The sequence below is a fragment of the Taudactylus pleione genome, unplaced genomic scaffold, assembly GCF_031769625.1.
Source record: "Taudactylus pleione unplaced genomic scaffold, aTauple2 ptg000303l, whole genome shotgun sequence".
Classification (NCBI taxonomy): Eukaryota; Metazoa; Chordata; class Amphibia; order Anura; family Myobatrachidae; genus Taudactylus; species Taudactylus pleione.
Window position 1 is genome coordinate 3,571,232 of NW_028284704.1, and position 24,387 is coordinate 3,595,618.

The following is a 24,387-nucleotide window of genomic DNA, read 5'->3' on the forward strand; positions in this document are numbered from 1 at the left end:
AACACAGCGATGGAAACTATGGGAGGACATAGCCACTGCTGTCAATGGTGTGGGAGATTTTGTCTGATCCACAAAAGAGGTCAAGAGGCGGTACGTAAATGCACTAACCTATTTCAAAAGTACGTTGAAAATGAAAAAATAACAATATTAAACATTTGAAAAACAACAGGTGGAGCGACTTCAAATACCGGCTGAAACAAAAACTGGCAGATAGGGCTAGGCATGCAGGGGGGACAGGTGGTGGGCAAACCACTGTGTCACTGGAGCTTACAGATTTGGAGGAGCTGGCACAGGAGTGTGTGCAGGAAGAGGAGGTGTTTGGCGTGTCCAACATGGACACAGACATGCCAGATTTGCGGCTCCACATGTTGCCGCAGGTAATTTTCTTTATTTTTTTTTTAAATAAAAAAAAAAATATAACAGTATTTTCATTTTCTTACAGGCACAGAAGAGGATGAGTCTGCTCCAGAGGTGAGCTTTGGCCGCAGTAGATCTGCTGGCTCCGCAGGGGAGGAAGCAGGATATCCACCTGGGGACCCTGTGACGGTCAGCCCAGGGCATACCCCCTCGCAGGCAGTGGCCCTCCTCACAGATCTCAATGAGAAAACGGATAAGAACACCGACATTCTGATGAGGATGGACGCCAATCTGCTACGGGTGGCGGACGCCATGGAGGAAAATGCTGCGGCCAATATGAGAATAGCAAATGCCCTGGAGCAGCTCGTCCACCTGCGCATGTTGGAGCCACCCTCCCTTCCTGTCGGACCATCAGGGCCCTCCACCTCTGGCACAACATCAGCCATCCCTCCAAATGTGCCTAGCCCTATGCCTAGGCCAGAGGATTCTACATCTGCCTCTGGCCAGGCCAGCCACCGGAGTACACGGACAAAATTGATTGGTGTTGTGCTTTAAAATTAACTGGCAAAACAACATGCGATCGGAAGGTATGAAATATAACAGGCACATTGCAAAGAATAGTATAACAAGTGATCCAATTATTAGGTGATTGGTGTTGTGCCTTTGAAAGAAAACAAACAAACCATCGATTCGCTTAGGTAGCTACAAAGACACTATCGTCTTTGCGAGATCCAATACCCTACCACAAGCTGAACGAGCAGTCAGAATGGAAACCAGATCACACAGTGACGTATCACTACTTCCGCTCAAATTTTCCGCTCGCACCAAAAATTAAATGTACGCCCAAAAAATGGCTCGACACGCCTCCGTTTTCACATCTCCACCCATAAACGGACCATTCTGTCAATCAAATTATACAGGTCACTTCCTGCTCGCTGTGTATACGAGCAACAGAAAAATGCCCGCTAAGATACACGGGCGCATGCGTGGTTGAAAAAAATCGAATGCGTACGAGCGAACGGCTGCTTGCGTCCGGTCTCAATCAGGCCCTCTGTGTTTTAGAAATTAAAATATTAGCACTAAAGATTGTGATATACATCTTTAATCAGGTGCCAAATAAATAATGGATAATAAAGAATCTGGTTAAGATGGTGTTTGTGTGTGTACATTTCTGGTCATATCTATATACAGTACTAAGGGTCAAAGGGACCTGATATCAGTATACTCCATATATTTTGCATGGAGTTTTCATGTGGGAGTTGCTGTGTCAAATAACCATATGGGAGCGGGATGCAGTCAGGAAGCTGACGGTCGACCGATGGTCGACCGACGGCTTCCCAACTGTCAAATCCCGACAGGGGTCTAATGATAGGCGTCAAAATCCCAACACCTATCATTATCCTTACAACTAGCATGCCGAATGAAGGTAAGCCGGGCGACGGGCGTGGACAGCCGTGGGTGGGGGAGGTTAGGTTAGGGGCTCCTGGGGGGGACTTAGGGTTAGGCACACCCCCGGGAGGGTTAGGGCTAGGCTAGGGGAAGGGGGGGGTTAGGGTTAGGCACCCCCGGGGGGAAGTTAGGGTTAGGCACCCTCCCGGGAGACTTAGGTTTAGACTGCGGGGACAGGGGGGTTAGGTTTAGGCACTTAGGGGGGGTTAGGATTAGGCACTAGGGGGGAGGTTAGAGTTAGGCACCCCTAAGGGAGGGTTAGGGTTAGGGCCGGCGGTCATTCATACTGATTCCATGGGAGCTGCGTTGTCATATAGCCAGTTACATGCCTGCAAATTTCTTAGGATAGCTGGTTTGTAGAAAGTACAGTATGTTATGTCGGAAGGTCCATATGATCAGGAATGTGCCTGAATCAAATATAGGTTTAAGAGATCATGTGTTTAGACTGTAGGCCCAGTAGGCTTCTACTCTTAAAAAGGGGGCTTCAAAGTCACCTCAAATCCAAATTTATGGTTTGGCAACTTTTTTGATGCCTATAACCTTTAGAGACATTCAGTCAGTTACGGTATTTGGTAAAGTGGTTGGATACACAGTGTGCTTAGAACTTGTGATTTAGGTGTTCTGCAGTTTGTTTTTTACAATGTGAAATGGTGTGCCCTGCACCTTGAGCCCACAGGGGCATTCAGTTAGGTACAGCCCCCCCGTATACCACGTCTTTTACTGAGAATTATACCTTTGTTATGTTAGATATAAAGCTGCTTAGTGATTTTGTATTTGAGCCTGTAGTGATTGGGCACATTTGACACCTTATACCATGTAAAAACCCTTCACTATTTTCTTTAAACCACATTTATTAGCTAATCTCTCTTTCCTTTGTGGGTATCTATCTGAGATTGTTAGCTTTTTTTGTTTGGGAGTATTTTGTTTTATTTTTCAATCTTTTAATATTAATGGACAGTATTTTTTCTTTTTTTTTTAAATATGCTTCTTGTATTGGGTAAATTCTTAAGGTATAGTAAAATTAACAGTACCTATTAATAATTGATTTGTGTTAATGTTGACAATAAAATATTGTATATCATGTGTTTGTTTTAGGGGTGTGCACCGGCCACTTTTCGTGTTTTGTGTTTTGGTTTTGGATCTGGATCTTTCTTCGTGTTTTGGATCTGGATTGGTTTTGCCAAAACCACCCTTCCGTGTTTTGGGTTCTGGGTTTTGTGTTTTGGATCTGTATTTTTTTGAAAAAAAGCATAAAAACAGCTAAAATCACAGAATTTGTAGGTTTTTCTGCTCCTATGCTATTATTAACCTCAATAACCTTAATTTCCACTCATTTCCAGTCTATTCTGAACACCTCACACCTCACAATAGTGTTTTTATGTCCAAAAGGTTGCACCGAGGTAGCTGGATGACTATGCTAAGCGACACGAGTGGGCGGCACAAACACGTGACCCATCTAGGAGTGACACTGCAGTGGCAGACAGGATGGCAGTTAGAAAAACTAGGCCCCAAACTGTACATAATGCAAAGAAAAAAAGAGGTGCAAGATGGAATTGTCCTTGGGCCCTCCCACCCACCCTTATGTTGTATAAACAGGACATGCACACTTTAACAAATCAATCATTTCAGCGCCAGGGTCTGCCACACAACTGTGGCTGAAATGATTGGTTCGTTTGGGCCCCCACAAAACAAGCTGGCAATTAATGTGTCCCTGCACAAACTGGCTCTACGGAGGCAAGATGTCATCCTCATCCTCCTCATCCACCGATTCCTCACCCTCTTCAGTGTGTACATCCTCATCCTCACAAAGTATTAACTCGTCCCCACTTGAATCCACCACCACAGGTCCCTCTGTACGTTCTGGAGGCTGGTCTCCCTGGAAGAGCTGATAATTCATTTTGATGAACATCATCTTCTCCACATTCTGTGGAAGCAACCTCCTACGCCTTTCGCTGACAAGGTTCCCGGCTGCACTAAACACTCTTTCGGAGTACACACTGGAGGGGGGGCAACTCAGGTAAAATAGAGCCAGTTTGTACAGGGGCCTCCAAATTGCCTCTTTTTCCTGCCAGTACAGGTATGGACTGTCTGACATGCCTACTTGGATGCTGTCACCGATGTAATCCTCCACCATTCTGTCAATGGTGACAGTATCATATGCAGTGACAGTAGACATGTCAGAAATTGTTGCCAGGTCCTTCAGTCCGGACCAGATGTCCAAACTTGGTCCTGCCTGCCCTGCATCACCGCCAGCGGGTTGCTTAGGATACCTAAGTTTTTTCCTGGCAGCCCCAGTTGCGGGAGAAAATGAAGAAGGAGCCGTTGACGTGTCACGTTCCGCTTCAGCTGACAGTGTGTTCACCAGCAGGTCTTTGCACCTCTGCAGGCTTGTGTCGGCCGGAAAGAGAGACACCACATAGGCTTTAAACCTAGGATCGAGCACGGTGGCCAAAATGTAGTGGTCTGATTTCAACAGATTGACCACCCTGGAATCCTGGCAAAGCGAATGAAGGGCTTCATCCACAAGTCCCACATGCCGAGCGGAATCGCTCCGTCTTAGCTCCTCCTTCACTTTCTCCAGCTGCTTCTGCAAAAGCCTGATGAGGGGAATGACCTGACTCAAGCTGGCAGTGTCTGAACTGACTTCACGTGTGGCAAGTTCGAAGGGCTGAAGAACCTTGCACAACACGGAAATCATTCTCCACTGCGCTTGAGTCAGGTGCATACCCCCTCCTTTGCCTATGTCATAGGTGGATGTATAGGCTTGTATGGCCTTTTGCTGCTCCTCCATCCTCTGAAGCATATAGAGGGTTGAGTTCCACCGCGTCACAACCTCTTGCTTCAGGTGATGGCGGGGCAGGTTCAAGAGTGTTTGCTGGCGCTCCAGTCTTCGGCACGCAGTCGCTGAATGGCGAAAGTGGCCAGAAATTTTTCGGGCCACCCAAAGCGTCTCCTGCACGCCCCTGTCGCTTTTCAGAAAATTCTGCACCACCAAGTTTATTGTGTGAGCAAAACATGGGACGTGCTGGAATTTGCCCAGATGTAATGCCCGCACAATATTGGTGGCGTTGTCAGATATCACAAATCCCCAGGAGAGTCTAAGTGGGGTAAGCCACTGGGCGATGATTTCCCTCAGTTTCTCTAAGAGGTTGTCGGCGGTGTGCCTCTTACTGAAACCGGTGATACACAGCGTAGCCTGCCTTGTAACGAGCTGGCGTTTCTGAGATGCTGCTACTGGTGACGCTGCTGCTGTTGCTGCGTAAGGTGATACATCTACCCAGTGGGCTGTCACAGTCATATAGTCCTTAGTCTGCCCTGTTCCACTTGTCCACATGTCCGTGGTTAAGTGGACATTGTGTACAACGGCATTTTTCAGGACACTGAGGACACTTTTTCTGACGTTTCTGTACAGTCTCGGTATCGCCTGCCTAGTGAAGTGGAATCTAGACGGGATTTGGAACCGGGGACACACTACCTCCATCAATTGTCTAAATCCCACTGCACTAATGGCGGATACCGGACGCACGTCTAACACCAACATAGCAGTCAAGGCCTCAGTTATACGTTTTGCTTCAGGATGACTGCTGTCGTACTTCATCCTCCTCGCTAAGGACTGTTGGAGGGTCAATTGTTTAGTAAAAGTAGTGGTGTTCCTACTTCCTCTCTGGGATGATGAACGACTCCCAGCAGCAGCAGCAACAGCAGCAGCGGCAGCAGTAGGCGTAGCAATGCAGGATCCTCCGGAGGAATCCCGGATAGGAGAGTCAGTCATGCCAGTGATATGGCCTGCAGGACTACTTCCGATCCTGACTAAGGAGGAAATTGACGAGGAGGGAGTTGACGGTGTGGTTTGCAGGCGCTTGGATACAACAGGACAACGGGATTTAGGTGTCCCTGGACTGCTTACGGTCTGAGCCAAAGTTTCTGAACTTGACAGTAACTTTTTATGAACGCGCTGCAGGTGCCGTATAAGGGAGGATGTTCCTAGGTGGTTGACGTCCCTACCCCTACTTATTTCACCTTTACATATGGTACATATGGCAAGACAGTTGTTGTCCGGATTTGGATAGAAATATTGCCAGACCAAAGAGGTGGAATGTTTGGTCTTCTGCCCAGGCATGACCGTGATGGGCTTTTTCATCCCACGGACAACAACTGTCTCCCCCGGAGCCTGATTTAAACAAACCACATCACCATCAGAATCCTCCTCGCCAACTTCCTCCTCAGCGCCAGCTACACCAGTATCCTCATCCTGTTGTACTTCAACAGTGACATCTTCAATTTGCATATCAGCAAGTGGACTGTGGGTGCTCCTTTCAGCACTTGCAGGGGGCGTGCAAATGGTGGAAAGAGCCACCTCTTCCCGTCCAGTGCTGGGAAGGTCAGGCATCGCAACCACCACCACACTTGGACTCTCCTTGGGGATTTGTGATATCTTCTTAGAAAGCACAGTTCTTCGCTGTGCTTTTGCCAGCTTAACTCTTTTGATTTTTTTAGTGGGAGGAGTGCTTCCATCGTCATGTGAAGCTGAACCACTAGTCATGAACATACTAGGGATCGACCTTAGCCGTTCCTTGCCACTCCGTGTCGTAAATGGCATATTGGCAAGTTTACGTTTCTCTTCAGCTGATTTAAATGTCTTTTTCAAGGTCATTTTCCTGAACTTTGCCATTTGGGATTGTATGTGCCCTCTACTATGACATTGGGCATCGGCCTTGGCAGACGACGTTGATGGCATGTTATCGTCTATGTCATGACTAGTGGCAGCAGCTTCAGCACTAGGAGGAAGTGGTTCTTGATCTTTCTCTATTTTATTTTTATCGGAGAAAGTTTGGTCCTCCATTTATGTTATATCGATTTGATATATACGTGCGGCTAAACACAGAAAATAATTTTTTTTTTGGTTTGGACTGGAGTGTACTTTGTGGGTTACAGCACCCTTTAACGGTCAAGCCAGCCGGCCCTTTACTTATGACACAGGCGCACTCTTGGCACTACTTTGTTGATGCACGTGCGGCTACTGCGCACACAATTCACAAACACAGAAAATAATTTTTTTTTGGTTTGGACTGGAGTGTACTTTGGGGGTTACAGCACCCTTTAACGGTCAAGCCAGCCGGCCCTTTACTTATGACACAGGCGCACGCTTGGCACTACTTTGTTGATGCACGTGCGGCTACTGCGCACACAATTCACAAACACAGAAAATAATTTTTTTTTGGTTTGGACTGGAGTGTACTTTCGGGGGTTACAGCACCCTTTAACGGTCAAGCCAGCCGGCCCTTTACTTATGACACAGGCGCACGCTTGGCACTACTTTGTTGATGCACGTGCGGCTACTGCGCACACAATTCACAAACACAGAAAATAATTTTTTTTTGGTTTGGACTGGAGTGTACTTTCGGGGGTTACAGCACCCTTTAACGGTCAAGCCAGCCGGCCCTTTACTTATGACACAGGCGCACGCTTGGCACTACTTTGTTGATGCACGTGCGGCTACTGCGCACACAATTCACAAACACAGAAAATAATTTTTTTTTTGGTTTGGACTGGAGTGTACTTTCGGGGGTTACAGCACCCTTAACGGTCAAGCCAGCCGGCCCTTTACTTATGACACAGGCGCACGTTTGGCACTACTTTGTTGATGCACGTGCGGCTACTGCGCACACAATTCACAAACACAGAAAATAATTTTTTTTTTGGTTTGGACTGGAGTGTACTTTCGGGGGTTACAGCACCCTTAACGATCAAGCCAGCCGGCCCTTTACTTATGACACAGGCGCACGCTTGGCACTACTTTGTTGATGCACGTGCGGCTACTGCGCACACAATTCACAAACACAGAAAATAATTTTTTTTTGGTTTGGACTGGAGTGTACTTTCGGGGGTTACAGCACCCTTTAACGGTCAAGCCAGCCGGCCCTTTACTTATGACACAGGCGCACGCTTGGCACTACTTTGTTGATGCACGTGCGGCTACTGCGCACACAATTCACAAACACAGAAAATAATTTTTTTTTTGGTTTGGACTGGAGTGTACTTTCGGGGGTTACAGCACCCTTAACGGTCAAGCCAGCCGGCCCTTTACTTATGACACAGGCGCACGCTTGGCACTACTTTGTTGATGCACGTGCGGCTACTGCGCACACAATTCACAAACACAGAAAATAATTTTTTTTTGGGTTTGGACTGGAGTGTACTTTCGGGGGTTACAGCACCCTTAACGGTCAAGCCAGCCGGCCCTTTACTTATGACACAGGCGCACGTTTGGCACTACTTTGTTGATGCACGTGCGGCTACTGCGCACACAATTCACAAACACAGAAAATAAATTTTTTTTTGGTTTGGACTGGAGTGTACTTTCGGGGGTTACAGCACCCTTAACGGTCAAGCCAGCCGGCCCTTTACTTATGACACAGGCGCACGCTTGGCACTACTTTGTTGATGCACGTGCGGCTACTGCGCACACAATTCACAAACACAGAAAATAATTTTTTTTTGGTTTGGACTGGAGTGTACTTTCGGGGGTTACAGCACCCTTAACGGTCAAGCCAGCCGGCCCTTTACTTATGACACAGGCGCACGTTTGGCACTACTTTGTTGATGCACGTGCGGCTACTGCGCACACAATTCACAAACACAGAAAATAATTTTTTTTTTGGTTTGGACTGGAGTGTACTTTCGGGGGTTACAGCACCCTTAACGATCAAGCCAGCCGGCCCTTTACTTATGACACAGGCGCACGCTTGGCACTACTTTGTTGATGCACGTGCGGCTACTGCGCACACAATTCACAAACACAGAAAATAATTTTTTTTTGGTTTGGACTGGAGTGTACTTTCGGGGGTTACAGCACCCTTTAACGGTCAAGCCAGCCGGCCCTTTACTTATGACACAGGCGCACGGTTGGCACTACTTTGTTGATGCACGTGCGGCTACTGCGCACACAATTCACAAACACAGAAAATATATTATTTTTTTAGCACTTGGGGGGAGCACCCCTGATGGACAGAGCACCCCCTGGACAACACTACAGCACCCCTTTAGGACTGGGACACTGCACAGGACTTTGGAGTGGACACAGCCCCTATGGAGAACTGACTGCACAACACAGTCCAGCCAGCCCCTATGGACTTTGAAGTAGTGGACACAGCCCCTATTAACAACAGCAGCACAGCACAACACAGCCAGCCCCTATGGACTTTGAAGTAGTGGACAACAGCAGCACTACACTACACTACACTACACAGCACTAACTCCCACCCTCCCTCTTCACTGTCCACAGCCGAGTGAGAAAATGGCGCCGACGCGGGTACCTTATATAGGATCCAAAACCCGCGAGACTCGGAAGGCGGGATGATGACGTTTTGCCTCGATGTCAGATCCGAGTCAGGCGGGAAAAGTCGAGCCTGACTCGGATCGGACTCGGATCGGGGGGGCTCGGGGGGGTTCGGATTTCAGAAATCCGAACCCGCTCACCCCTAGTTTGTTTATATGTGTGTGTGTCTGTGTATGTGCAATCTGAGAACACAATACAGGCTTTAAGAACATAACAGATGAGAGAGGACGGAGTGTTTGGAAGTAAAGCGATCACTTATCTTTAGTTCTGCCACTGACGGCTGCTTTATGCAATTTTACACTCGATAGACACTGAAATGTTTTACAAATTATTTCTCATTGCAGAATGTTCCTGTTGTCTTCTGCCGCATAAATACGAAAATCAACTGCCTAACATATATATTTCTCTCTCCTAGAAATATAAATACCGTAACGGATTACATTTTAGAACTGTGCTCTATTTCTCTTTTTCTAAAGTGGGATTTGGATTTGCAGAAGTCTATTGCTGCTAATAGATTATATTTATTGCCTCTCCATCTTGCAGCCTGATATACAGATTTACGCTGACTTAAAGGCTTTTACATTTTGCAATTTACCAGCCTATTGATATAAAACCACTTTTTTTGTTGGTTTCTGAATTCTGACCTAACAGTCTGTTGTGATGCTAATAGTCGAAGCCTCAGATTATTGGTGACAAGTGGTAGAAAAGGAAAGTCTGTTTTGACGAGTAATTCTTATTCTGTGCTAAGATGACAGAAGTCCTGTCTTTCCCTTCTATATTGTTTGCCATTTATTGGGAGATTGATGAATAAGCACCTACAGGTAAAGGCGCATACAAGAAAAGTGTAGAGATGCGTCCTCATTCGCCTATCCTTTCTGCTCCATATGGACGCTCAGGGGCATAGAGAGCGCCGCTGGGCCCCGGTAAAGAGGATTGACCTAATCGCGGGAGGCGTGGGAACGCACCCTTGGAAATAAAAAAACATTATTTTGCAGCATGCTGCGCGTCGGGGAGTGGGTGCTGTGAGACCCTCAGCCCGGTGCAAAGCCAAGGGAGGGCGCGATCAGTGTGATCGCTTTCCCCCTCAGGCATAGGAGACTGCTGTGGCTGCTGCTTAGCAGCCGCGAGCAATCTCCCACTGCTGCGAGGGAGGGAGGAGGGAGGAAGGGAGGTGGGGGGCAGCGCCAGACCCGGGCCCCTCTGGAAGCCCGGGGCTGGGTAACTTGTAACCCGCTCCGCCCCCCTCTCTGCACCCCTGTGGACGCCTGGCGTAACTAAGATGCACCAACACGATTAGTGATTCCCTTACTTTAGGCCCCATTTATAAAGACCGAAAACACCAGCGTCAATTTTAGTTTACTATCACTGTGATACAAATGAAATGCCACTAGTATTTATCAATACTTACCCCTCCAGCGAGGTCCAGCGAAGTCCTCCTCATCGGCAGGGTCCTCCGCTCACCTGCTGGCAGCCTAACGCTGGAAAGGCACCGCCAGGTCTCCTTTGCCAGCAATGGGGAGCTCATCGCTCTCGCCATCTAAAAGATGGCGAGAGTGATGCTTGACAAACAGCGGTAATCTAAGAGATTACCGCTGTTTGTCAAATCCGGAAAGGGTGGCATAACCCCTGTAGCGAGCGCTAAAGGGGTTATGCATCGTTGTTAAATGGGGGCCTATAAGTATTTCCTGAATTTTGCGTCTTTTTCACATTGTAGCCACATACAAATTCGCCTATAGGGGTATGTTTACTAAAATTCAGGTTTTTTTAGAAGTGGAGATGTTGCTTGAGCTTGAACAGGAGCATTTTCCAGCGCTGAACCAGCCGCACGGAGCCACACTTACCAACAGCCTCTTGCTGTTCTCCAAGCTGCGCTACAGGATCATAGCCTTGTCTGTTTGCCTGAAATCCCTGGAGCCGCCTGCTCTAAGCTGCCCTCATCAATACCGGACTTCTACATACTGTATGCGGTGAGAGATCAGGCTATTACAGCCGTCTTCACAGGCTCCCACTGCACAGGACTTTGATTTGTTTCACAGGCTACTATTCACCTACCGGTATGCAATCGGGAAGCCGACTGCCGAAATACCGGCAGCCGGCTTCCCGACTGTCATATCCCGACAAGGGTGAAATGCCAGGCATCTATATGTAGACGCCCGGCATTTCCCCGACGCCGGGAGACCAGCGCCCGGCATCCCGATCGTAGTGATGCCGGGCGCCACGAGCGGACAGCTGCGGGGGGGGATGGTTAGGTTTAGGGCTCCCGGGGGGACTTAGGGTTAAGCACCCCCCTGGGAGGGTTAGGGTTAGGCTAGGGGGAGTGGAGGGTTAGGGTTAGGCACCCCCGGGGGGGATTTAGGATTAGGAACCCCCCCGGGGGACTTAGGTTTAGGCAGCGGGGAAGGGGGTGTTTAGGTTTAGGCACTTAGAGGGGGGATTAGGGTTAAGCACTTGGGGGGGACTCCACCGAGTCTCCAGCTTATCAAAAACTTTCCCCATGTGGGTAATACGATACAGTTACCATTTATAATACTGATGTATGGCTTGGTTCTAAATGTGCTGTATTCAGTGTAATATTAATTGTCGTTCCTGCTTTTTAAAGCTATTTATGTTTTAATACTGATCTTTTCATTGATTAAATCAATTCTATTTTTAGATAATTAGAAAGTTTGTATTATTGTTTTAATTGTGTCTCAGCGCTGTGGTTTACCTTTTCCACCAGTTTCTCTTTGAGATATATACAGGAAGTTTGACACTCCTCCTCCTCACAGCTGCGATAGTTAATTATTAACTTCTAGCGCCTTGTGTGAGGGTTTCTTTTTGATGTTCTTAGGATTAGTATTTTTGTTGCAAAAGAATTCGCATAAAGTCACTATATGTGGCATGAGGCATGCCACAGACCCCTTGTATCACACCTCCAACTTTTGCATTGTTAGCCAGATTAGTGACTGAGTGGCACACATCGGCTACATGCACTGCCAGCGTCAGTAGTCAGGGTACTTCTGCATTGTACTTTTGTCGCATTAGTGAAGTGAATAAGAAACATATTTTGAGAAAAAGTCTTTGCATGGCGCAGCAAAGTTGCAAAATCCATGGCGAACCAAATAGTCCTATTCAGCGGACTTTGCCACGTAGGATAGCTATATGTGGGCACCTCTGTACTTGCGTCTGTATGTAGTGTCAGATGCATTTTGCAATGCCAACAACTCGAATACATTGGGCCTAATTTTTTGAGCTGACCATAAGTCCAAAAACAAACTGCGCATGGGATGCAAAACGCAAACGCCAACTGCTAATGCGCCAGACCATGCATATGCACATTGACGCAGAGTGAAAGGCCATGCCACGCATATGTCCACGGACACAGATTGAAAGGCCATGCCACGCATATGTACACGGACGCAGAGTGAAAGGCCATGCCATGCATATGTACACGGAGGCAGAGTGAAAGGCCATGCCATGCATATGTACACGGACGCAGACTGGAAGCCCATGCATATGTACACGGACGCAGACTGAAAGGCCATGCCATGCATATGTACACGGACGCAGATTGAAAGGCCATGCCATGCATATGTACACGGACGCAGATTGAAAGGTCATGCCATGCATATGTACACGGACGCAGATTGAAAGGCCATGCCATGCATATGTACACGGACGCAGATTGAAAGGCCATGCATATGTACACGGACGCAGATTGAAAGGCCATGCCATGCATATGTACACGGACACAGATTGAAAGGTCATGCCATGCATATGTACACGGACGCAGATTGAAAGGCCATGCCATGCATATGTACACGGACGCAGATTGAAAGGCCATGCATATGTACACTGACGCAGATTGAAAGGCCATGCCATGCATATATACACGGACGCAGATGGAAAGGCCACGCCATGCATATGTACACGGACGCAGAGTGAAAGGCCATGCTATGCATATGTACACGGACGCAGAGTGAAAGGCCATGCCATGCATATGTACACGGACGCAGATTGAAAGGCTACGCCATGCATATGCACACGGACACAGACTGAAAGTCCATGCCACGCATATGTCCACGGACATAGATTGAAAGGCCACGCCATGCATATGTACACGGACGCAGAGTGAAAGGCCACGCCATGCATATATACACGGACGCAGATTGAAAGGCCATGCATATGTACACGGACGCAGATTGAAAGGCCATGCCATGCATATGTACACGGACACAGATTGAAAGGTCATGCCATGCATATGTACACGGACGCAGATTGAAAGGCCATGCCATGCATATGTACACGGACGCAGATTGAAAGGCCATGCATATGTACACGGACGCAGATTGAAAGGCCATGCCATGCATATATACACGGACGCAGATGGAAAGGCCACGCCATGCATATGTACACGGACGCAGAGTGAAAGGCTACGCCATGCATATGTACATGGACGCAGAGTGAAAGGCCATGCCATGCATATGTACACGGTCGCAGATTGAAAGGCCATGCCATGCATATGCACACGGACGCAGATTTATCCGTTGATGGATTTTTCTTTCCATGAAATGGGCAGTTGCATGGAACTGTTCCATCTCATGGGAGTGTTGTGGGAGTGTAGCCTGACTTCCCTGCTCGTTTGTGGCATGCCGATGGAGATGGGGAGTCTGTTTCTGACCAAGGGCATTTTAAGAGAGGAGGGGGCCCATGTGCAGCCTCTATTTGGGCCCCCTCCTCTCTGGCAACGAAGTAGACTCTGGCGGCGATAGAAATGAAAGAGATGTTGATATGTGTGTACTATTTGTGGTGATATACAGGTTATAAATAGTAGACACCAGCGGAATCCAGAGACAGCCCAAGTACTTGGGGGTCTATGTGCTAAGCCTTGGAGAGCCATAAAGTGGATGGTGATAAAGTACCAACCAATCAACTCCTGTCACTTTCCAGGCTGTGTTTGGAGTTAATTGGTTGGTACTTTATCTGTCTAGTACATAGACCCTATAACCAGTTGTTTGGTTTATTAAAGTGCAGTAGAGATGTTTGCACAGCTGTACTCATAGTTATACACTCGGTGGAGCTGTATGGAGTGGAGCTTGAGCGGACCATATTGAACAGAGGACCAGTCGGCCATGTCTGATGGTAGCAGTGCAGCTGTATTTACAGGTTGCAATGCAGGATACTTGCAGGGTCACTGGAGCTAAGTGGAACACATCCATGTCACCCTGTGGCGCTCAAACACATTAACAAGATGGCATCAATTATGTGCAGAAGACCAAATGGCGGCCATCTTGGTAAAGGAGAATGCTTTATTTGTGGAACATTCATGGAGACAGCATAGTAGCGCACTCCATATTTCAACAAGAAGTAAGAGAGATGGAGGTGGACAGACCTGACAGACAAAGGGGGACAGACCTGAAAGAGAGAGAGTGGGGAGGGGACAGATGAAAGAGAGATAGGGGAAGGAGAAGGAAAGACCTGAAGTAGAGAGATGGCATGAGGCTGGAGAGACGCAGGAGTTGGCATAAGGCTGGAGAGATGCAGGGGGTGGCATGAGGCTGGAAAGACGTAAGGGGTGGCATGAGGCTGGAGAGACGCAGGTGGTGGCATGAGGCTGGAGAGACACGGAGTGGCAGCCTGTAATAATAGACAAATATGTGAATTTGTGTCATGCCGTAAATTGCGGTGTGTTCAGAATTACATTGTCTATAATTTAAGTTGCCCTAATAAGGAAATTGGCATGTTTTTACAAAATGGCTGCAACAGTACATTTGTATTCTACAAATTCCAAATTTCTAGCTTGTTTAAAGCAGTTAAAATTACATTTTATTGAGACACTAAAGAATTTAATAAAACCAATGAAGCCACGGTCTGGCATAGTGTTGTTTTTTATTGTCTTTATTGCCGTAGCTGAGTGAGGGTTGCTCTAACAGAAAAAAAATCCCACTCTTATCTCCATAGCAATTCATATGAAGCATTCTGCACTCCAGTGATAACCTCATTAGAAAGGCTGATATAGAAGTTAGTTGATAAGCAAAGTCAGCACTGTGATATCAGAACACAGCAGGCCGTCTGTGCAAGTCTCACACAATGCTACAGTACAGCAGGGTAGATGGCTCTATGAACATGGCCTACAAAATATTTTGTTTTAAAGTAAAAAGAAAACTTAGTGTTGTCTTTAATTAAAATAAAAGCAATGCTGAAAATCAAAGTACATTTTTTTTCTTTAAAGAGAAATAGAACTTGGTTTGTAGCGGAGTGAAGCAGTAATCACCGAAAAGGTGACTCAGCTCTGTCAGTAGCTAGAGATGGGGGTATATTCATACAAGCAAAAGGGTTAGGAAATATGTTTTGTCACATTAATTGCTTCAGAACAAACAGCTCATAACCATTTCCTTCAGCATCCATCGCGCAGCATCCATTCAGCTACTCCGGGGTCCGGCACCGCCGTGGCGGTGGGGGTGCCCAACCTTTCCGACCAGACCACCCGTGGGACACTTTGGCCCACGGGTGGAACAGTGCGACAGTGCTGTCCCACTGAAATCGGGATATTGGGAGGGGTGCGCCCTCTAAGGGGTGGCGCACCTGTTCAATGGCACTGGTCGAACACCCCAAGAGCCGGCCCTACTGCTCGCACCCCTCCTCTCTGTGCCGAAATCTTCCTTCATCCTGCTCCATTTTTCAGAAGAATTTTATTATATATAATGTACAATGCTCTATATTGCATATGGTTCCAGTTTGCTTAAAATATTTTGCACGGGAGCCGTTAGGTGCCATAATACATAGAGCCCTAAATTTGTATGTTTCATTATTTACCCTCTGGGCTTTCAGATCATGCAATGGACCATCACTGAGATTAAATTCATAGCTACAGAACAAAATGGTGGAGAATGGCCGCCATTTTGTTCTGTAGGGATGATTTTCCTCTCAGTTTTATAAATTCAGCCTGCCTGTAGGTGGGAATTCTGGCCCACATCATGTTTCAAAATATCCAAGCATTGATTCAAATGCTGAGATCAACTTCTTAAAATTTTAACCTCCCAAATAGGAGTGACTTAATAATACTGGCCATAGCTCAGTTTAGTGTTTTATTTTTTTAGGGATTTAGGTACTGACCAGAAAGCCCTGCCTTACAACATTTGGAGATTGGAAAGTCTGTATAAATCCCAAATTTTAGGACGTTCACAAAGAGTGAATTCTGTTTGAAAAGATTTTGCCAGCTGTCAAATATTAATTATCATTTTAAAACTAAGCAGGGGCTGCCTAGATCTAAACACCATTAGATATTGGCTACAGCGCAAACTAAATATTGGATTCAGTGAATCCCTAGTACAGAATTATTATAATGTTAAAATGAGAATGTAAATTAACTAAAATAAAAGTGTTTTTTTTATATGAGCCAATCCTTATATCTAAGCGTGTTTTCTTTAGCTGGTTTTGTTGCATACAGTATATTAAAGTTGTTGCCCTTTTAAACAAACCAAATAAATATCGTAATTGGGAGGCTCCTCTTTTTGTGTAAATGTGTGCGCACACAGATGACTTGTAGACACAAAACATGCTTAGCTCCTTGGGAAAAATACACCTAAAATAAAACAGTAAAACCATGCAAATTACAAATCAAGTACCAGAATAAATACATTTATAGTATCTAAAAGTAATAAGTGAATGCAATTAAATTAGTAGTTAGAACTGAAACCACACCAAGGGGCCTATTCATCATGAAATAGTTTTCACTTGAGATAATTTAGTTTTCCATTGTAAGCGAATTAATTGTAAAAAAAATCTAATTCATCATTCCCTCCTTACAAAATATTCACTTTCGAAAAACTGCTCCTTTTGCGGAGACAGCTTTTCGGAAGTGAGATAGTTTTCACCTTCAGCTGTGCCTCCTGAGAATCTCTGCCTGCTTTCTTTCAAACAGAAACAATAAAATAAGCAGCTTAGCCCCTATTTTATTACTGGGCATGTACAGTCAGTTCCTATTTTACAACAGTGGGGCTTTCCTGGATTCCTACCCCCTCGGCAGCCGGTGTAGCCTCCTCCCACTGCAGCCGCCGGTGTCATTGCCGGTCCCCTCTCCCTCCGCTGGTGCCAGTGCAGCCCCCACCCCCCTGCGGCCGCCAGTGTCTGTAACCAGCCGCCCCTCCCTCCGTATCCCGCTGCCGGAGTCTGATTCCCCGAACCACCGCCCGGCCGTCGCTGCTCCTAATCTCCCCCCGGCGCCCCTGCAGCACAAGCTCCCGCCGGCATAAGAGCACAGGAGGGAGCCAGTGACAGCCAGAGACGCCGGAGGTAAGTAAACACAGCAGGAGGGATCTGAATAGATCCCTCTGCTGCACAAGCTGCCGTGTAAACGGCAGCTTGTGCATGTTATTGGATGCTGTACGCCACCTCAGAGTGGCGAATAGCATCACTCACAAGTTCCGAAAAAAATGCTTATTCGGAACTTGATGAATTACACAATTTCCACATCCCCATACTAAAGTATGGGGACTGTGGAAATTATCGAGGCACAATTGTAACCAGGAGATATCTGTGATATCTCCTGTGTTACATTAATGATGAATGGGGCTGACACTTAAATTATACAAAATTAGGTGAAAATTTTATTTTTCACCTGCTTTTGTATAAATTAAGTGATGATGAATAGGCCCCTAAGGGCTCTATTTATTAACATTATTTTTACTAAAATAATGTGAAAAAGGGTGTTTTCACACCCTTTTCATATTATTTTAGTATGACCTACAGTTACTAAAGTGCAATTGGAGTAGAATTCGTAAAATTCTACTCCAACCCCTAATTTTCACTTATTTTAAGTAAGCAGATCGCATTTCCCATAATTGTAATGGGAAATGTGATCTGGCCAAAGTCACTAAAAATAAAATGTAAAAAAATACCGGGGAAAGCCCTGTGATAATAATGCCACCTGGAGGTGGTGTTATCCAGGGTCTCCCCCGGTTACCGGACTCCTGCTCCACTCTGACGTGCAGAGCAGAGCCCGGAGCCGGCCCCAGTAATCAGCTGTGTGGTCTAAACAGACCACATGCTGATTCACTGTACAAAAAAAGTAAAAAAAAAAAAAAAGTAAAAAAAAACAAACTTACCTGAGTCCAGGGACCGGAGTTTGGGGCTCCGGTGATGTCCTCCCTCCGGTCAGCTGGTCTCCCATGCTGCACTGGGGCCCGGTCGTCACCTGACAGGGTCCCAATGCAGTATTGGATGTCAGCTTACCGAAGCGACAGAGGACATCACCGAAGGCCTGATAACTGCAGGTAAGTGTAATTAAGGGAGGGGGGGTCGCGGGGCACTTGTCACAGTATTTTTTGCGAAAATACCGTGATAAGGCTCCGGAGGGGATTCACAGGGACAGGGCTTTCTCGCAAGCTCATTCCCTGCAAGGGATTTGTAGTAAATCCCTGTGATATTGCCTGAATTCGCATATCGGTAATATCTCACTACAATCTGCATTACAAATGCAGATTGTAGTAAATAGAGCCCTAAGTTATAGAGTGGTTACCACTAGTACCAAAATAAAAATGAACATTTAGAGGCTGTCTCTGAATAGAACCCAAGTCCGGGTTGCAGACAAAGCTTAGCACTACACATGCTCCGTAGCCGAGCATAAGCTTCTACGGCGAATCAGATTTTTTTTTTACACATCTCAGTCGCATCTCCACTTGCAGTAGAATGGATGTAACTGGGTGGCAACAGGGCAATCATACACAGGGTGTGTGGACGGAAGTGCGGTCTATGCAGCATTGTGCTTACTTAGACATTCACTTGATCTCAGACAGCTCTCTTGCACAGGTATAAGGCTGATTTAAGCTCTTGTTGAAAGGATGACGGCTAAGAAACCATGTATATAGATAGGAGTGTAATGGTGGCAAAGATGCATACAACTCAGCATAGGGGCAAATTTCCGTATTTAGGGCCTGATTCAGACCCGCTCGCTAGATGCATTTGCTCGCTTGATGAAGGCAGGCGATCTCATGGCAAGGCAAAAGCATGTCCACTATGTCTTGGCGTGCGATCAGATGCCCAGCAGCCTGTCTTAAGACGCCCACTTGTGCACGTCATCTCCAGGAAGTGTATGCAACCATCGGTACATCAGATACCATCGGATGCGATCGCAGCGCTTGTGGTTGACCATACCCTGTTGCAAGCACTGCGAGCACTAGAGTGTAAAAACCAGACAGGTGACGTGCACTATGACGCTGCCTCTTAATTATGCACGAGCGAACGCATCCTAACGAGCGGGTCTGAATCGGGCCCTTACTTCCTTGCACGCAGCGTCAGTGTAATTTTGGCCGCCTTGCAAGTAACTCTGAATAGGCTATTAAATCAAATCCATTGCATGTATATACTGTATCACAGATAGCTTTAATAGCACATAGCAAGTAGCAAAGTGGCAAAATAGCATATATATCAAGTAAAGAACAGCCTTCTCATCCTATTTATTACAGGCTACCAGTGGCGGTGGATACCTGGAGAATTGGTGGCGGTAATCACCACTTGGGCTCAGCAGTGAAGACTGCTCCATGCATGGGGGAACCTATTTAGCAAGTATAGCAGCAGTACAAATACCCCACTGTCCTCCTACCATGTTTCCCCGATAATAAGACCTACCCCGAAAATAAGCCCTACCCTTACTTTTGAAAAAGGGTCCAAAATAAGCCCTACCCCAGAAATAAGCTCTAACAAGTCAGACTCCAAAACAAGCTTTCAATAAAGCTTGTTTTGGAGTCAGCGCGCGTGACAACTCTGAAGGGCAAGGTCGACGTCGGAAGAGCCACATATCAAGAGGAGCTGTGGACCATGTAGGAAGGAGCTGCCGCCAGATTCTTCTTATCGTAAAGGTATGTGGGGAAATGGGGCACCGTGCACAGACTGCATACAACAGGGAGAGGGAGATGATTAAAAAAAAAAAAGGCAGGAGCTGGGGGGGGGAGGAAGAGCATAGGCTGCATTCAACAACAGGGAGGGGAAGGAGGGGCACAGGCTGCAATCAACAACGGGGGGGAGGAGGGGCACAGACTGCATTCAACAATGGGGGGGGGAGGGAGAGGCACAGATTGCATTCAACAACGTCAATGTTAATTAAAATAAGCCCTACCCCGAAAATAAGCCCTATGGAGTTTTTTTGAGCAAAAAAAAAAATAAGACAGTGTCTTATTATCGGTGAAACACGGTATCACTATCACCATCTTCACTGCTGGGGCAAAAGAAAAAACAAGAGATATGGTAAGAACTTACCTTTGTTATCTCTGTTTCTACAAAGTCCATAGGGTCCACAGGGATGACCTTGGGGTATAGCTGGATCTGGATCCATGGGCACCACGCAGTTAAAGCTTTTGCTGCTCCCAGGATGCACTTGGGTCCATCCTCCTTTATACCCTGTCCCTGAGCCACAGGCACCTCAGTTGTTAAGCAGCCAAGGCCGGAGGAGGAGACAAAACAGAGAGAAGGAAGACTGGAACACACAAGAAACCATACTCACAGAAATGGGAGACAGAAAAACCGGTGACCAGTCACACAGCCCATATGAAGCCAGGTACGTCAGGGCGGGCGCCCTGTGGACCCTATGGACTTTGTAGAAACAGAGATAACAAAGGTAAGTTCTTACCATAACTCTTGTTTTCTACTTGAGGGTCTATAGGGAGTCCACAGGATTGACCTTGAGGATGTCCCAAAACAGTTCAACTAAGGGCGGGGACGCTCCTGTGCAGAAAGGAGAACCCGGCACCCGAAGGATGCATCCTGAGAGGCAAAGGTGTCAAACGCATAGACCCTCAAAAATATCTGAATGGAAGACAAGGTGGCTGCCTTACATAGATACACAGCAGAGGCGCCACGTCTAGCAGCCCAAGAAGGACCCACAGACCGAGTGGAATGAGCCTTAATGGAGGCTGGAACAGGTAAACCCTCCTGTGCATAAGCCTCACAAATAACAGAACAAAGCCAATGGGCTAAAGTATGTTTGTTGGCAGGCCAACCCCTCCTGTGAAAACCAAAGAGGACAAACAAGGAATCAGACTTCCTAATGGAATCAGTCCAGTCCACATAAATTCTGAGAGCACGGACTACATCCAAGGAAGCCTCACCAGCTGAAAGATCAGGTGACTGAAAAGCTGGCACAACAAGTTCCTGATTAATGTGGAACTTAGAAATCACTTTAGGCAGAAACTCAGGATGAGTGTGAAGTATTGCTCTGTCCTGGTGAAAAATCAAGAAAGGGGGATGACACGAAAGCGCCCCCAATTCTGATACCCTCCTGGCAGAAGCAATCGCCAGGAGAAAAACAGTCTTAAACGTTAACCACTTGAGCTCCACCGACTCAAAGGGCTCAAAAGGAGGACCCTGCAGGGCCCGAAGAACCACCGCCAAGTCCCAAGAAGCCACAGGAGGCACAAAGGGAGGCTGGATTCGAAGAACACCTTGGAAAAAGGTGTGAACATCTGGCAGTGTAGCGATCCGACGTTGGAACCACACAGACAGTGTAGACACATGAACCTTCAGAGAGGCAAGACATAAGCCTAGGTCCAGTAAGCATGGTACTGATAACAGACCTTGAGAAGCCCCGAGACCTTAGGACGACCGTCTCAAGAGCCACGCCGTCAAAGACAGCCGACCCAGATCTGGGTAATGGCAGGGCCCTTGAGACAACAGGTCCCGATGCTGAGGAAGAAGGTACGGAGCGTCGAAGGAGAGGCTCAGCAGATCTGAGTACCAAGGACGTCTGGGCTACGCAGGAGCCACCAGCAGAAGCATGCCACCAGCCTGCTTGAATTTCTGCAGCACCCGAGGCAGCAGGGATATTGGAGGAAATAAATACGCCAGTTGAAATGTCCATTTCACCGACAGTGCATCTACCAGACTTGCGTCTGCGTCTCTTGTCCTTGACCCATACACGGGCAACTTGTGATTCTGACGGGAGGCCATCAGGTCCAGCTCCGGCAGCCCTCATCTGTCCACGAGTAGCTGAAATACCTCTGGGTGAAGCGACCATTCCCCAGGATTCATGTCGTGACGGCTGAGGAAGTCCACCTCCCAATTGAGGACTCCGGGGATGAAGACTGCAGAGATTGCTGGAATGTGGCACTCCACCCAAGCCAGGATGCGAGACACCTCCGACATCGCAGCATGACTGCGAGTTCCTCCCTGGTGGTTGATGTAAGCCACCGTGGTGGCGTTGTCGGATTGAACCTATAATGCCTTTCCTTGAAGAGCGCTGCTAGACGACTGCAGGGCCCTGTACAAGGCCCGCAGCTCCAGAATGTTGATGGGGAGAACCACTTCTTCCGCAGCTCTGAAGTGACAATGAGCATGTCACTGCCCCCCAACCCCGGAGACTGGCATCTCTTGTGAGCAGAACCCAGTCCAGGATCCAAAAGGGGCGCCCCTTGACGAGATGAGCTGTCTGAAGCCACCAAGCTAGAGACAGCCAAACCTCCAGGGACAACACCAGCATCTGAGACCGGATCCGGTGAGGTAACCCATTCCATTCGGATAGAATCAGCCCATGCAGGGGCCTGGAATGGAACTTGGCAAATTCCACCATGTCGAATGCCGACACCATGGACCCCAGAACTCTCATTGCCGAGTGAACCGACACTCGGTGACTGTTCGGGCAACTGTGTATCCGCAGCTGCAAGGAGGAGACCTTTACAGGAGTCAGGAAGATCCTTTGCTGACGAGAATCTAGCAGGGCTCCAAAATGAACCATCCGCTTTGATGGGATCAGGGAGGACTTTTTCCAATTTATCAACCACCCGAGCACTTGCAGACAAGCGATCATCAGGTGGAGATGTTGAAGCAGTAAGTCCGGGGAGCTCGCCAGCAAAAGGAAGTTGTTTAGATACGGCAGCAGCCGTACATTTTGGCTCCGAAGGTGGGCGGCCATGACTGCCATCACTTTGGTGAAAACCCTTGGTGCCATAGAGAGGTCAAAGGGTAGCGCCCGAAATTGGTAGTAATGTTGCAGTATTGCAAACCTCAGATACCGCTGGTGTGAAGGTGCTATAGGAACATGGAGGTAGGCATCCTGGATATCCAGGGAGACCATGTAATCCCCCAGTTCCATCGCCAGAATGATGGAACGTAACATTTCCATCCTGAATTTGGGAACTCTGAGGAACTTGTTCAGAGACTTCAAATTGAGGATAGGGTGATGAGAACCAATTGGTTTCTGCACCAGAAACAGAGTAGAGTCCCATCCCCCGTTGTGACTGATGAACGGGAACAACGACCCCTTCTTTCAGCAAGGACTCTATAGCTTCCTGAATCTGCAAAGGTTTGGTTTTGTCCTGAGAAGGATTCATGCAGAAAAACTGGTGGGGCGGTCTGTGCCGAAAAGACAGGGTGTACCCCTGGGAGACCACTTCTCGAACCCAGGCATCCGTGGTGGTATTGTGCCAGCACTGGGCAAATTAAAGAAGTCGGCATCCCACTCTGGGGTCCCCCAGAGGGAGCCCGTCCCATCAGGCAGAAGGTTTATCTTCCTGCTTGGAAGAAGGGTGCCTAGCACTCCAGGCCTGCTTCTTGGTCACCGACTGCCTCGGGAAGGACTGACCTTTGGCCTTACCCTGACCCCGAAAGGACCAAAAGGCAGAGCTCCTGACCTAAGCATGCGTTGTAGTCAAAGGGAGGAAAGCTGACTTGGATTTAGCCAGAGTATCCACTATTTTGTCCAAGTCTGGACCAAATAACAACTCCCCTTTAAAGGGTAAGGTCTCCAGGCCCTTCTTAGAATCTGCGTCCGCTCTCCAGGACCTCAGCCACAAGGACCGACGAGAAGACAATGCTGCCGCTGAAACTCTAGAGGTCAGCAGACTTGCATCTAAAGACGCTTCCCAAATATAGGACGCCGCATCCCTCATCTGTCCAATTAACGCTCTCTGGACATCAGGAGCCTCATCTGGAAAGGTATCCTCCAATGCGTTGGCACAGCTCTCAATGGCTTTAGCCACCCAGGAGATGGCCATGGACGGACGGGCTACTGCCCCTGAGAGAGAGTAGATAGACTTTAAACAAGTCTCCACCTTCCTGTCCGTGGGATCCTTCAGGGAGGAGATAGACGGTAAGGGCAATGTAGCGCTTTTGAATAAGCGGGTGACATGGGAATCCCCCGCCGGTGGGGTTTCCCATTTCCTGCAATGAGCCTCAGGAAACGGATAATTGGATGCCAGCCATTTTTGTGGCTGGAATCTCTTACTGGGCAACTGCCAGGCCCCCGCCATATGATCAGTCAACTGGTCAGACAG